The 13,504-nt window shown below is 39.9% G+C and overlaps 1 protein-coding gene and 1 long non-coding RNA gene across 3 annotated transcripts in view; both read right to left on the reverse strand.

Annotated features, from left to right (window-relative positions):
* Nucleotides 1-12,047, reverse strand: part of LOC117977896 (uncharacterized) — a 76,393-nt gene extending 64,346 nt beyond the window's left edge. The window contains exon 1 of the long non-coding RNA XR_010113159.1: nt 973-12,047. This is a non-coding gene — a long non-coding RNA (uncharacterized LOC117977896). The remainder of the gene's footprint in view (nt 1-972) is intronic.
* The window catches only part of LOC117979556 (RNA-binding motif protein, X-linked-like-2), a 157,856-nt gene that overhangs the window by 105,981 nt on the left and 38,371 nt on the right, over nt 1-13,504 (reverse strand). Inside the window, exon 3 of one of the 2 annotated variants that reach the window (XR_010113158.1) lies at nt 12,030-12,208. The exons of the other annotated variant lie outside the window; for it this stretch is intronic. The gene's annotated coding sequence lies outside the window, so the exon portion shown is untranslated. Of the gene's footprint in view, nt 1-12,029; nt 12,209-13,504 lie in introns of those variants that run through there. 2 annotated transcript variants of the gene reach the window in all.

Raw genomic sequence — 13,504 nt, forward strand, 5'->3', positions numbered from 1 at the left:
ACTCCTGCCTGGACAACTAGGCATTTCCATACACCTTCTGAAGTCTAGGCAGCAGTTCCCAAACCTCGATTTTTGACTTCTGTGCACCCATAGGCTCAACACTATGTGGAAGCTGCTAAGGTTTGGGGCTTGCGCCCTCTGAAGCCACAGCCCACATTGTACCTTGGCTCCTTTTAGCTGCAGCTGGAGTGGCTAAGACTCAGGCACCCGAGGCTGCTCACAGCAAGGGGGCACTGGGTCCAGTCCACAAAACCATCTTTTCTTCCTAAGCCTCTGGGCCTTTGATGGGAGGGGCTGACATGAAGCTCTGTGACATGCCCTGGAGACATTTTCCCCATTGTCTTGGAGATTCACATTTGACTCCCCGTTACTTAAACAAACTTCTGCAGCCAGATCGAATTTTTCTTGAGAAAATGGGATTTTCTTTTCTATTGCATTGTCAGGCTGCAAATCTTCCAAACTTTTATGCTCTGCTTCCCTTATAAAACCGAGGACCTTTAACAGCACCCAAGCCATCTCTTGAATGCTTTGCTGCTTAGACGTTTCTTCTACCAGATAACCTAAATCATCTCTCTCAAGTTCAAAATTCCACAAATCTCTACAGCAGGTGCAAAATGCCACCAGTCTCTTTGCTAAAACATAACAGGAGTCACTTTTGTGCCAGTTCCCGGCAAGTTCCTCATTTCCATCTGAGACCACCTCAGCCTAGACTTTATTGTCCATATAACCATCAGCATTTGGGGCAAGTCTCTAGGAAATCTCTTCCAAATTTTCCCACATTTTCCTGTCTCTTTCTGAGCCCTCCAACCTCTGCCTGTTTCCCAGTTCCAAAGTCACTTCCACATATTCAGGTATCTTTAGGAACACCCCACTTCTGCTACTAATTTACTGTATTAGTCCATTCTCACACAGCTGATAAAGGCACATACAAGACTGAGAAATTTACAAAAGAAAGAGGTTTAATGGACTTACAGTTCTACGTTGCTGGGGAGGCTTCAAAATCATTGCGGAAGTCAAGGAGAGACAAGTCATATCTTACAGGGATGGCAGCAGGCAAAGAGAGAGCTTGAGCAGGGAAACTCCTCCTTTTAAAACCATCAGATTTCATGAGACTTACTCACTATCAAAAGAATAGCATGGAAAATAACTGCCCCATGATTCAACTACTTCCCACTGGGTCCCTCCCACAACACATGGGAATTCAAGATGAGATCTGAGTGGGAACACAGCCAAACCAAATCAAAAGGATACACAAAATAACCAGAAAACAATGAACAAAATGACAGGAATAAGTCCTCACCTATCAATAATAACTTCGAATATGTGTTAAATTACCTACCTAAAAGATAGAGACAGGCTTAATGGATAAAAAATGACCCAACAACGTCTACAAGAAACTCACTTCACTTGTAAAAACACACACAGACTGAAAGTGAAGGGATTGAAAAAGATATGCCACACAAACAGAAATCAAAAGTAATCAGGAGGAGCTAAATTTGTATCAGATAAAACAGACTTTAAGTCAAAAACTGTAAAAAGGACAAAGAAGGTCATTATATGGTAATAAAGGGATAAATTCAGCAACAAAATATAACAATTCTAAATATGCATGCAACCAACACAAGCGCATCCAGACACACATAGCAAATATTAAATCTACAGGGAGAGATAGAGTCCAATACAATGATAGTTGAGAACTTCAATATCCTACCGTCAGCATTGGACAGTTCATCTAGACATAAAATCAACAAAGAAACATTAGACTTAAGCTGCACTTTAGACCAAATGGACCTAACAGATATTTTCAGAATATTTCATCCAGCAGCAGCAAAATACACAATCATCTCATCAACACATGGAACATTCTCCAGGATAGACCATATGTTAGGACACAAAACAAGGCTCAACAAAATTTTAAACATTAAAATCATATCAAGTGTCTTCTCAGAGCACAATGGAATAAAACTTGAAATCAAGAACAAGAAGAAATTTGGAAACTGTACAAATACATGGACATTAAATGTGCTATTGAATGATCATTGGGTCAATGAAGAAATTAAGATGGAAATCAAAAAATTTTTTTAAACAGAAAATGGAAACACATCATGCAAAACCTATGGGATACAGCAAAAGCAGTACTAGGAGGAAGGTTTATAGCAATAAATGCCTACACCAAAAAAGTAGAAAGATCTCAAATAAACAACCTAATGATGCACCTCAAGGAACTCAAAAAGCAAGAACAAACCAAACACACAATTAGTAGAAAGGAAAAAAATAACAGCAGAACCAAATGCAACAAAGACAAACAAGAAATGCAAAGAATCAACAAGATAAAAGTTGTTTTTTTTGAAAAGTTAAACAAAATTGATAAACCACTAGTGAGGCTAACCAAAAAGAAAAAAGAAAAAAGAAAAAAAGAAAAAGAAAGGAGACCCAAATAAATACAATCAGAAATGAAAAAGGAGACATTACAACTGTTACCAAAGAAATAAAAAGGATGATTAGAAGCTATTATGAACAATCATATCCTAACAAATTGGAAAACTTAGAGGAAAGGGATAAATTCCCAGACATACACAGCCTACCAAGATTGAACTAGGAAGAAACAGAAAACCTGAACTGACTCAAAATGAATAGCAGGTTTGAATCAGTAACAAAAAGTCTTCCCAAAGAGAAAAGCTCTAGACTAGGCTTTTTTGCTGATTTCTACCCAGTTTATAAAGAAAAACAAACACCAATTCTTCTCAAACTATTTCCAAAAATTGAAGAGGAGGGAATTCTTCCTAACTCATTATATAAGGCCAGCATTACCCTGATATCCAATCAAGACAAGGACACAACAGAAAGAGAAAACTACAGGCCAATATTCCTAATGAACACAGATGGAAAAATTCTCAACATAATACTACCAAGCCAAATCTAATGATGAATGAAAAAGATAATATACCGTGATCAAGTGGGATTTATCCCAGGAATGCAAAGATGGCTCAACATACACAAAATCAATGCATGTGATACATCACATCAACAAGATGAAAGACAAAAACTATATGATCATCTCAGCTGATGCAGAAAAATCACTAGGTAAAACTTACCATTCCTTCATGATGAAAACTCTCAACAAATTCGGCATAGAAGGAACACTTCAACAGAAGAAAAGGCATATATGACTAATCTACAGCTAACATTCTACTCACTGGGAAAAATTGAAAAGCTTTCCCTCGAAGAACTGGAACAAGACAAGGATGCCCACTTTCACCACTCTTATTCAACACAGTATGGGACATCCAAGCCAGAGTGATCAGACAAGATAAAGAAATAAAAGGCATCCAAACTAGACAAGAGGAAGTCAAATTGTCTCACTTTGCAGATGACATAATCTTATACTTGTAAACAGAAAAACCTAAAGACTCCACCAAAAAACTCTTAAAATGGATAAATTAGGCTGGGCATGGTAGCTCATGCCTGTTATCCCAGCACTTTGGGAGGCCAAGGTGGGCGGATCACCTGGGGTTGGGAGTTTGAGACCAGCCTGGCCAACATGGTGAAATCCTGTCTCTATTAAAAATACAATTAACCAGGCATGGTGGTAGGTGCCTGCAATCCCAGCTACTTGGGAGGCTGAAGCAGGAGAATCGCTTGAAACCCAGAGGCGGAGGTTGCAGTGAGCCAAGACTGCATCACTGCACTCCAGCCTGGGCAACAGAGCAAGACTCTATCTCAAAAAATAAAAAATAAAAAAATTTAAAAAAACAGATGTATAATTCAGTAAAGCTTCAGGACACAAATCAACATACAAAAATCAGTAATGTTTCTATATACCAGTAACAAACTAGCTAAAAAAGAAACCAAGGAAGAAATTCTATTTACAATAGCTACAAAAATAAAATACCTAGGAATAAACTTAACCAAGGATGGGGAAAAAAAACAAAAACAAAAAAACCTCTACAATGAAAACCACAAAACACTGATAAAATAAATTGAGAAGACACAAACAAATGGAAAAGCATCTCATACTCGTGGGTTGGAATTACTAATACTATTAAAATGACCATACAACCCGAAGCAATCTAGAGATTCAGTATAATCCCTATCAATTATATTCTTCACAGAAACAGGAAAAAAAAAAAAAAACTCTGAAATTCATATGGAACCACAGAAGACCCCAAATAGCCAAAGCAATACTTAGCAAAAAGAACAAAGCTAGAAGCCTCACACTACCTGATTTAAAAGTATACTGCAAAGCAGCTGGGCATGGTGACTCCCGCCTGTAATCCTAGCACTTGGGGAGGCCAACGCGGGTGGATCATGAGGTCAGGAGATCGAGACCATCCTGGCTAACACGGTGAAACCCCGTCTCTATTAAAAAAAAAAAACAAAAAAATTAGCCATGGCTGAGGCAGGAGAATGGCGTGAACCCGGGAGGCGGGGCTTGCAATGAGCCGAGATTGCATCACTGCACTCTGGCTTGAGTGACAAGGCAAGGCTCTGTCTCAAAAAAAAAAAAACAAAAAATTATATATATACATATATATACACACACACACACATACTGCAAAGCCATAGTAACCAAAACAGCGTGTATTGGTACTAAAACAGACACAAAAACAAAGGAAACAGACTAAAGAACTCAGAAATGAATCCACATATTTACAGCTGATTTTCAAGAAAGGTGTCAAGAACATACATTGAATAAAGACACCCTCTTCATTAAATGGTGCCAGGAAAACTAGATATCCAAACACAGAAGAATAAAACTAGACCCTTATCTCTCATCACTTACACAAATAAACTCAAAATCGATTAAGGACTTAAATGTAACAGCCACAACTATAAAACTACTAGAAGTAAACACAGGAGAAACGCTTCAGAACAAAGATTGTATGGCTAACACTTAAAAAGTACAAGCAACAAAAACAGACAAATGGGATTATATTAAATTAAATACCTTCTGCATATCAAAGAAAACAATCAACAGAGTGAAAAGACAACACCCCTCCCTTACACCATATACAAAAATTAACTCAAGATGGCCTACAGACTTAAATGTAAAACCCATAACTATAAAAACCCTGGAAGACAACCTAGGCAATACCATCCAGTACATAGTGATGGGCTAAGAGTTCATGGTGAAGATGCCAAACGCAATTGCCACCAAAACAAAAATTGACAAATGGGATCTAATTAAATGAAAGAGCTTCTGCACAGCAAAAGAAACTATCAAAAAATAAACAGACATTTCTCAAAAGAGGATATACAAATCACCAAGTTTATGAAAAAATATTCAACATCACTAATAATCACGGAAATGCAAATCAAAACCACAGTGAGATATCATCTCATACTTGTTAGAATGGCTATTATTAAAAAGACAAAGCACAACAAATGCTGGCAAGCATGTGAAGAGAAGAAAATTATCGTATATTGTTGGTGGGAATGTAAATTAGTACAGCCATTATGAAAAAAAGTACAGAGATTTCTCAAAAAACTAAGAACAGTTCTACCATATGATCCAGCAATCCCACTCCTGGGTATATATCCAAAAAAAAGGATATCAGTGTATCAACGGGATATCTGTACCCCCATATTTACTGCAGCACTATTTACAATAGCCAAGATATGGAATCAATCTAAGTGTCAATCAATGGATGAATGGATAAAGAAAATGGGAATATACGCACAATAGAATAGTATTCAGCCATAAAGAAGAATGAAATCCTGTCATTTTCAGCTAAATAGATGGAATTAAAGGTCATAAAGTTAGGTGAACTAGGCCATGCACAGATAGAAAACTATTGCATGTTCTCACTTATATGAGCAGTTTATGCTCCTGGAAATCAAAGCCAGGGCCATGTTTCAGGTCAGTAGGGTCAGGGATAGAGACCGCAGTTATGGACTTGAGTGCCCTGGAGTGATATAAAATTGATATCATGGAGATAAAGGGTAGAATGATAGTTACTAGAGGCTGGGAATAAAAGGGGTTTGAAAAGAAGTTGATTAATGGGTATAAAAATATATAATAGAAGGAATAAGATCTAGTGTTCATTATCACAGAAAGTGACTACAACAATTTGTTGTATATATATATTTTTAATTTCAGTAGTTTTTAGGGAACAGGTGGTATTTTGTTACATGGATAAGTTCCTTAGTGGTGATCTCTGAAATTTTGGCGTACCCATCACCAAAGCAGTTTACCCAATGTATAGTCTTTTATCTCTCAACTCCTCCCACCTTTCCCCTGAGCCCCCAAAGTCCACTGTTTCATTCTTGTGCCTTTGCATCATCATAGCTTAGCTCCCACTTACGAGTGAGAACGTGCAATGTTTGGTTTTCCATTCCTGAGTTACTTCATTTAGAATAATGGTCTCCAACTCCATCCAGGTTGCTATGAATGCCATTATTTCATTCCTTTTTAAGGCTAAGTAGTATTCTATGGTATATATATATATATATAAAAACACATTTTCTTTATCCACTAATTGATTGATGGGCATTTGGGCTGGTTCTATAGTTTTGCAACTGTGAATTTTGCTGCTGTAAACATGTATGCAAAAGTATCTTTTTCATATAATGACTTGTTTTCCTCTGGGTAGATACCTAGCAGTGGGATTGCTGGATCAAATGGTAGATCTACTTTCAGTTCTTTAAGGAATCTCCATACTGCTTTCCATAGTGGTGGTACTAGCTTACATTCCCACCATCAGTGTAAAAGCGTTCTCTTTCACCACGTCCGTGCCAACATCAATTTTTGCTTTTTTTGTTTTTGTTTTTGTTTTTTTTTGAGATGGAGTCTCGCTCTGTCACCCAGGCTGGAGTACAGTGGTGCGATATCAGCTCACTGCAACCTCTGCCTCCCCGGTTCAAGCAATTCCCCTGCCTCAGTCTCCTGAGTAGCTGGGATTACAGGCAACCACCAACATGCCTGGATAATTTTTTTATTTTCAATAGAGACTCGGTTTCACCATGTTGGTCAGGCTGGTCTCAAACTCCTGACATCCTGATCTGCCCACGTCGGCCTCCCAAAGTGCTGGGATTACAGGCGTGAGCCACCGCACCCGGCCCTATTTTTGTTTATTTTACATGTGGTATTGCATTGTGATTTTTATTTGCATTTCCCTGGTAATTAGTGATGTTGAGCATTTTTTCATGTTTGTTGGCCATTTGTATTTCTTCTTTTGAGAATTGTCTATTAATGTCCTTGGCACACTTTTTGATGGGATTATTTTTTTCTTGCTGATTAGAGTTCCCTGTAGATTCTGGACATTAGTCCTTTGTCAGATGCAGTTTGTGAAAATTTTCTCCCACTCTGTGGGTGATCTGTTTACTCTGCTGATTATTTCCTATGCTGTGCAGGAGGCTTTTAGTTTAATTAAGTCCCATCTATTTATCTTTGTTTCTATTGCATTTGCTTTTGGGTTCTTGATCATGAACTGTTTGCCTAAGCCAATGTGTAGAAGCGTTTTCCAATGTTATCTTCTAGAATGTTTATGGTTTCAGACCTTAGATTTAAGTCTTTGATCCATCTTATGTTGATTTCTGTATAAGGTGAGAGATGAGGATCCAGTTTTATTCTTTTACATGTGGCTTGCCAATTATCCCAGCACTATTTGTTGTATAGGGTGTACTTTCCCTACTTTGTTTTTGTTTACTTTGTCGAAGATCAGTTGGGTGTTAAGTATTTGGCTTTATTTCTAGCTTCTCTACTCTGTGCCATTGGTCATGTGCCTATTTTTATACCAGCACCATGCTGTTTTGGTGACTATAGCCTTGTAATATGGTTTGAAGTTGGGTAATGTGATGCCTCTAGATTGGTTCTTTTTGCTTAGTTTTGCTTTGGCTGTGCAGACTCTTTTTTAGTTCCAATTGAATTTTGGCATTTTTTTTCCAGTTCTTTAAAGAATGATGATGGTATATTGATAGGAATTGCATTGAATTCGTAGACTGCTTTTGGCAGTATGGTCATTTTCACAATATTGAGTCTACCCATCCATGAGCATGGAATGTGTTTCCATTTGTTTGTGTCATCTATGATTTCTTTCAACAGTGTTTTGTAGTTTTCCTTGTAGGGGTCTTTCACCTCGTTGGTTAGGTATATTCCTAAGTATTTCATTTTACAGCTATCATAAAAGGGTTTGATTTGATTCTCAGCCTGGTAGACGTTGGTGTATAGCACTGCTACTGATTTGTGTACATAGATTTTGTATCCTGATAAATAGATTTATTGTATATTTCTAAATAGCAGTAAGATTTGAAATATTCCTTATTGTATATTTCTAAATAGCAGTAAGATTTGAAATATTCCCAACACAAAGAAATGATCAATGTTTGAGGTGATTAATATCCTAAAGACCCTGATTTGATCATTACACATTGCATGCATGTACCAGAATCTCACATGGACCCCACAAATGTGTACAATTATTCTCTATCAAAAACATTTTTTTAAGAAACATGCAGGAATACACTGTACCACTTCCTTGCTGTCTCTGGATATTGTCACGAGGACTTGACATGCGGATTGTGGCAGCCTCTGTGACCAAGAGCAGAAGACAATAGCAGCATAGAAACCTCAAATGAAAAACCTAACATCTCAAGCTACTAATTTAGCCAACCTTGGCATCAGCTATCTCCGGTCTTAGTACATGAGGTGATAAGCCCCCACTGTTCAAGTTGGGTGACCATCAATTGCTGCAGAATAGAAGTTAATGAGGCTTCCTACTCCTGGATTCCCTACTAGACCCTGACATACCCATTCAGTCACAGGCAGAAAGGGAAGCAGAGGCTAAGGAGACCTGGCTGGCTGTGCCAGATGCAGATCTTACCTGTCCTGCTTAGAACACTCAAAGCTCAATTGGTTAAACAAAAAAAGGAAAAACACAGTAAGGAGTATAACACTCCCCAGATGCAACTTAATCTAACACTCTATACTTTAAATTTTCTAAACATACATAGAAATCAGACCACTACTTCTGCAGAACATTTTAGTAGTAAAAAGAACAGCCCACACGAGGGAAAACTGATTTGGTGGAAAGACAACAAAAACAAAACATGGGAAATAGGTAAGGTGATAACATGGGGGAGAGATTTTGCTTGCGTTTCACCCGGAGAAAATCAGCTTCCTGTTTGGATACCCACTAGACATTTGAAGTTCTACAATGAACCCATCAGAGATGCAAATGAAAGTGCCTCCGCAGAGACAGAAAACCCGCAGTCGAGCATCATCGACTCGCAGGGTGAAAAAAATGGTGATATCAGAAGAACAGATGAAGTTACCATCCACCAAGAAAACAGCACATGTGGAGAGCCAGGGAGAAGAATAGAAAGAAAAAGAGACAGAGATCAGAGACAGACACAGAGAGAAAGGGGAGAGAGATAGTGTAAAAGAGAGAGAGAGAGACCATAAGAGAAGGGAGACAAAGAGATAAAAGGTGCGAGTCAGCAGGTGAGGAGAAAGACTGAAAACTATGAGAAACAGCAACTAAGACACAAAGGAGGTGGGAGACTGCCCGGGTGCCGCAGCACCCACACCGTCCTCTTGCCCCCTCTCACTTGGGTTAAAAACACGGGAAATTCCTCTATCGCAAATTTTGTGTTAATCCTTGTATGTCTGTCTTTTCTATTGTTAGTCTACAGGTGTATCCAGCAGCTCCAGAGAGACAGCGACCAGGGAGAAGGGGCCATGATGATAGTGGTGGTTTTGTCAAAACGAAAAGGGGGATATGTAGGGAAAAGAAAGAGAGATCAGACTGTTACTGTGTCTACATAGAAAGGGAAGACATAAGAGACTCCATTTTGAAAAAGACCTGTACTTTCAACAGTTGCTTTGCTGAGATGTTGTTAATCTGTAGCTTTGCCCCAGCCACTTTGCCCCAACCACTTTGACCCAACCTCGAGCTCAAAAAACATGTGTTGTATGAAATCAAGGTTTAAGGGATGTAGGGCTGTGCAGGACGTGCCTTGTTAACAAAATGTTTGCAAGCAATATACTTGGTAAAAGTCATCGCCATTCTCTAGTCTCAATAATCCAGGGGCACAATGCACTGTGGAAAGCCACAGGGAGCCCTGCCCTTGAAAGCTGGGTATTGTCCAAGGTTTCTCCCCATGTGATAGTCTGAAAAGTGGCCTCGTGGGATGAGAAAGACCTGACGGTCCCCCAGCCCGACACCCATAAAGGGTCTGTGCTGAGGTGGACTAGTCAAACCGGAAAGCCTCTTGCAGTTGAGTTAGAGGAAGGCCACTGTCTCCTGCCTGCCCCTGGGAACTGAATGTCTCGGTATAAAACCCAATTGTACATTTGTTCAATTCTGAGATGGGAGAAAAACCGCCCTATGGTGGGAGGTGAGACATATTTGCAGCAATGCTGCCTTGTTATTCTTTACTCCACTGAGATGTTTGGGTGGAGAGAAACATAAATCTGGCTTTCGTGCATGTCCAGTCATAGTACCTTCCCTTGAACTTCATTATGACATAGATTCTATTAGTCACATGTTTGTTGCTTTCTCCTTATTATCACCCTGCCCTCCTACTACATTCCTTTTTGCTGAAGTAATGAAGATAACAATCAATAAAAACTGAGGGAACTCAGAGACTGGTGCCAGTGCAGGTCCTTGGTATGCTGAGCGCCGGTCCCCTGGGCTCACTGTTGTTTCTCTATACTTTGTGTCTTATTTCTTTTTTGTCTCTCATCCCACCTGACTAGAAATACCCACAGGTGTGGAGAGGCAGGCCACCCCTTCATTATGAGATTACAGGCATGAATAACCCCACCTGGCCACCTAACTCACTCTTGAGAGGCCAGAAGTGATGCTGGAATTTTCTTCCTCTGTGGTTTAAAAAGGGAAAATTAGGGAGAACACAAGGCATGAGAGATGCAGCGATGGATATGTCTATATGGAGATTCTGTCTGCATCCAGTAGAAAATGCATTTCTAGGCACGAGGTTTAAGAGCGAAAACTTGGAGTCTTGTCTGTTAGCATTCTCCTTCCCCACAAACCAGAGAGGGAATACATTTTGCTCCAGCAAACACGGATGTAGGAAATGTCACATTCCTATGTCTGTAACTTCAGTTAAATCTGCTCTGAGTCCCTGGATGCCTGGCAGGTGGAGAATTCAATCTTGTCGTTACCAGCATTGCTTTCCCTTCTCCATGGGCTTATGTAAGAATTCTGTGCTTACACACTGTTGGAAAGCCAGGTAGGAACTACTTCCCCCGAACTCTCCATTCTTCCAGCTGTTCATGATCCATCAGCCTTTTTTGGGCCATCTGCTATAACAAGACCCTCCTCACAGCATCATTCCACTGACCCACAGGCTCAGCCCCAGGGACCCTCACTGTAACAGTTCTCCACTATGCATAGGAACTCACAAAAACCTTCTCTTCATCTTGGCTTCCTCTGATATCCAGCCACTCCCCCCTTCTCACCTTAAACACAGATGGCAGCTCCTTCCCATCGTTCCAAACCTTGGGGATTGTCCAGCCAAATTCTCTTCAGACACCAAAGCTTCACCCGCCCTCTTCATGGAGATGATGCAAGGGCATCTGAGATCTTTGGAAGCCCAATTCTGGCCTCTCTTTGGGGTGGGCTGAGAGTGGGAACTAGACGCTCTTTTCCAAGTGCCATGTTTATCTTCTTCATCATTATATTATCTCCAATGCCTGGCACATAGTAGGCACTACAGACTGACACATAGTAGGTGCTATTAGTGTCTGTATAATGGGACTCTTGAGGTCGAAACTGTTAGCAGAAACCTACCAAGCAAAAGGATGGAAAACCGACCACCAAAAAAAAAAAAAAGAAAAAAAAAGAAAACAATCATGGCTTTGAGCTCTAAACACACAAGGCACCAGCCCAAGTTTGGGCAATTTTAATACAACAGCCATTTTGCCTCCAAACAAACTGGCACTGGAAACCTGCCTCTGCCTCTTAAAGAGAACCAGTTTCTCTTTCTCTAAGTGGGCAGCATTTCTCCCCGGTGACAGTACCCAGCCCACTGCCACCAGCAAAAGACTGCATCCAGGAGCCAAGAGCTTGATAGTTTAAAGAATATATTTTATAGGGAAAAACAAAGTAATATCCACATAAATCTGGAACTACCACCACTTTCCAGAGGCCGAATCCCATTTGTGGAGTCTCTTCCGTGTCAAACACCTTGCAGTCAGCTTAACTACATACTTTTGGGATTCGTTGCAGAGAAGAGTGAAGGTTATCTGCAAAATAAAGGAACCAGGGCTCAGAATTCCCAGAGCAATCCATGACAGAGGAGGTGAGTAAAAAAGGGAAGGGTGAAGTCAAAGAGAGAATTCAATGAGTTGACCAACACCAAGCAAGGATCATGGGACCCTCTCCATGGCCCCGCATCTCAAATAAAGTCAATAAAACCCATCAATGCTTGGTGTAAGTGTTGTATGCTCCCGGAAATGAAAGCAGGGGCCACATTTCAGGTCAGCAGGGTCGGGGGTAGAGGCAAAGGTCATGGACTTGTGGGCCCTGGAGGATGGGATGATTCTGAGACATTGAATCCCTACACGGATCTCAGTAGAAATCTCAGGTAGGGCTTCAACATTCGTGGACCAAGGACTCTGTGAGCCTGAGAGCGAAAGCCTTGGTGCATGTCCCGGCTCCATCAATCCCAACTGGGGCTTAGAACAAGTTACTTATTTTTTAAACTAACGTTATTTTAATTGACAAATCATAATTGTACACATTTATGTGATGTTTTGATATGTGTATACAATGTGGGATGATTAAAACAAACTAATTAACATGTCCATCCCCTAATTTACTGACAATTTTTATGATGAGACATTTGAAATGTAGCTTCTTAGTTATTTTCAAAGACACATTATTATTGACTATAGTCACGCTGCTGTGCTATAGATTTCAAAGCATATAATCCAGCAACCCAACTTCTGGGTATAGACAAAAAAATAATCGAAATCAATATGTCGAAGGGATCCCTACATTCCTATGTTCACTGCAGCACTATTCACAATACCCAAGATACAGAATCAACCTAACTGTCCATCAGTGGATGAAAGGATAAAGCAAATGTACTATATACACACAACGGAATACTATTAACTCTTAAAAAAGAAAGAAATCCTGTCATTTTCAACAACATAGATGAACTTGAAAGACATTGTGTTAAGTGAAATAAGCCAGGCACAGAAAGACAGATACTGCATGATTTTACTTATATGTGAAATCTAAAGAAGTTGAACTCACAGAAATAGAGAGTAGGACAGTGGTTATCAGGGGCTGGGGTGGAGGAAAGTAGGGGATAGGAGACACTGCTCAAAGGGTACAAAGTTTCCAATAGGAAGAATAAGTTTTGAACAAGCTAAACTCCTCTGAAAGCTCAGTTCCTCATCTGTAGAGCGGGGACACATCATGAACCTTCTAAGGATGTTGCTGTGAGAGTAAGAGATGATGTTAAGCACAATACCTAGCGCAGTCAGCTCTCCTTAAGCTTGAACCTGCGTCGCCATGACCTCTACATCACA

Source organism: Pan paniscus, chromosome 8 (assembly GCF_029289425.2).
Source record: "Pan paniscus chromosome 8, NHGRI_mPanPan1-v2.0_pri, whole genome shotgun sequence".
NCBI classification, from domain to species: Eukaryota; Metazoa; Chordata; class Mammalia; order Primates; family Hominidae; genus Pan; species Pan paniscus.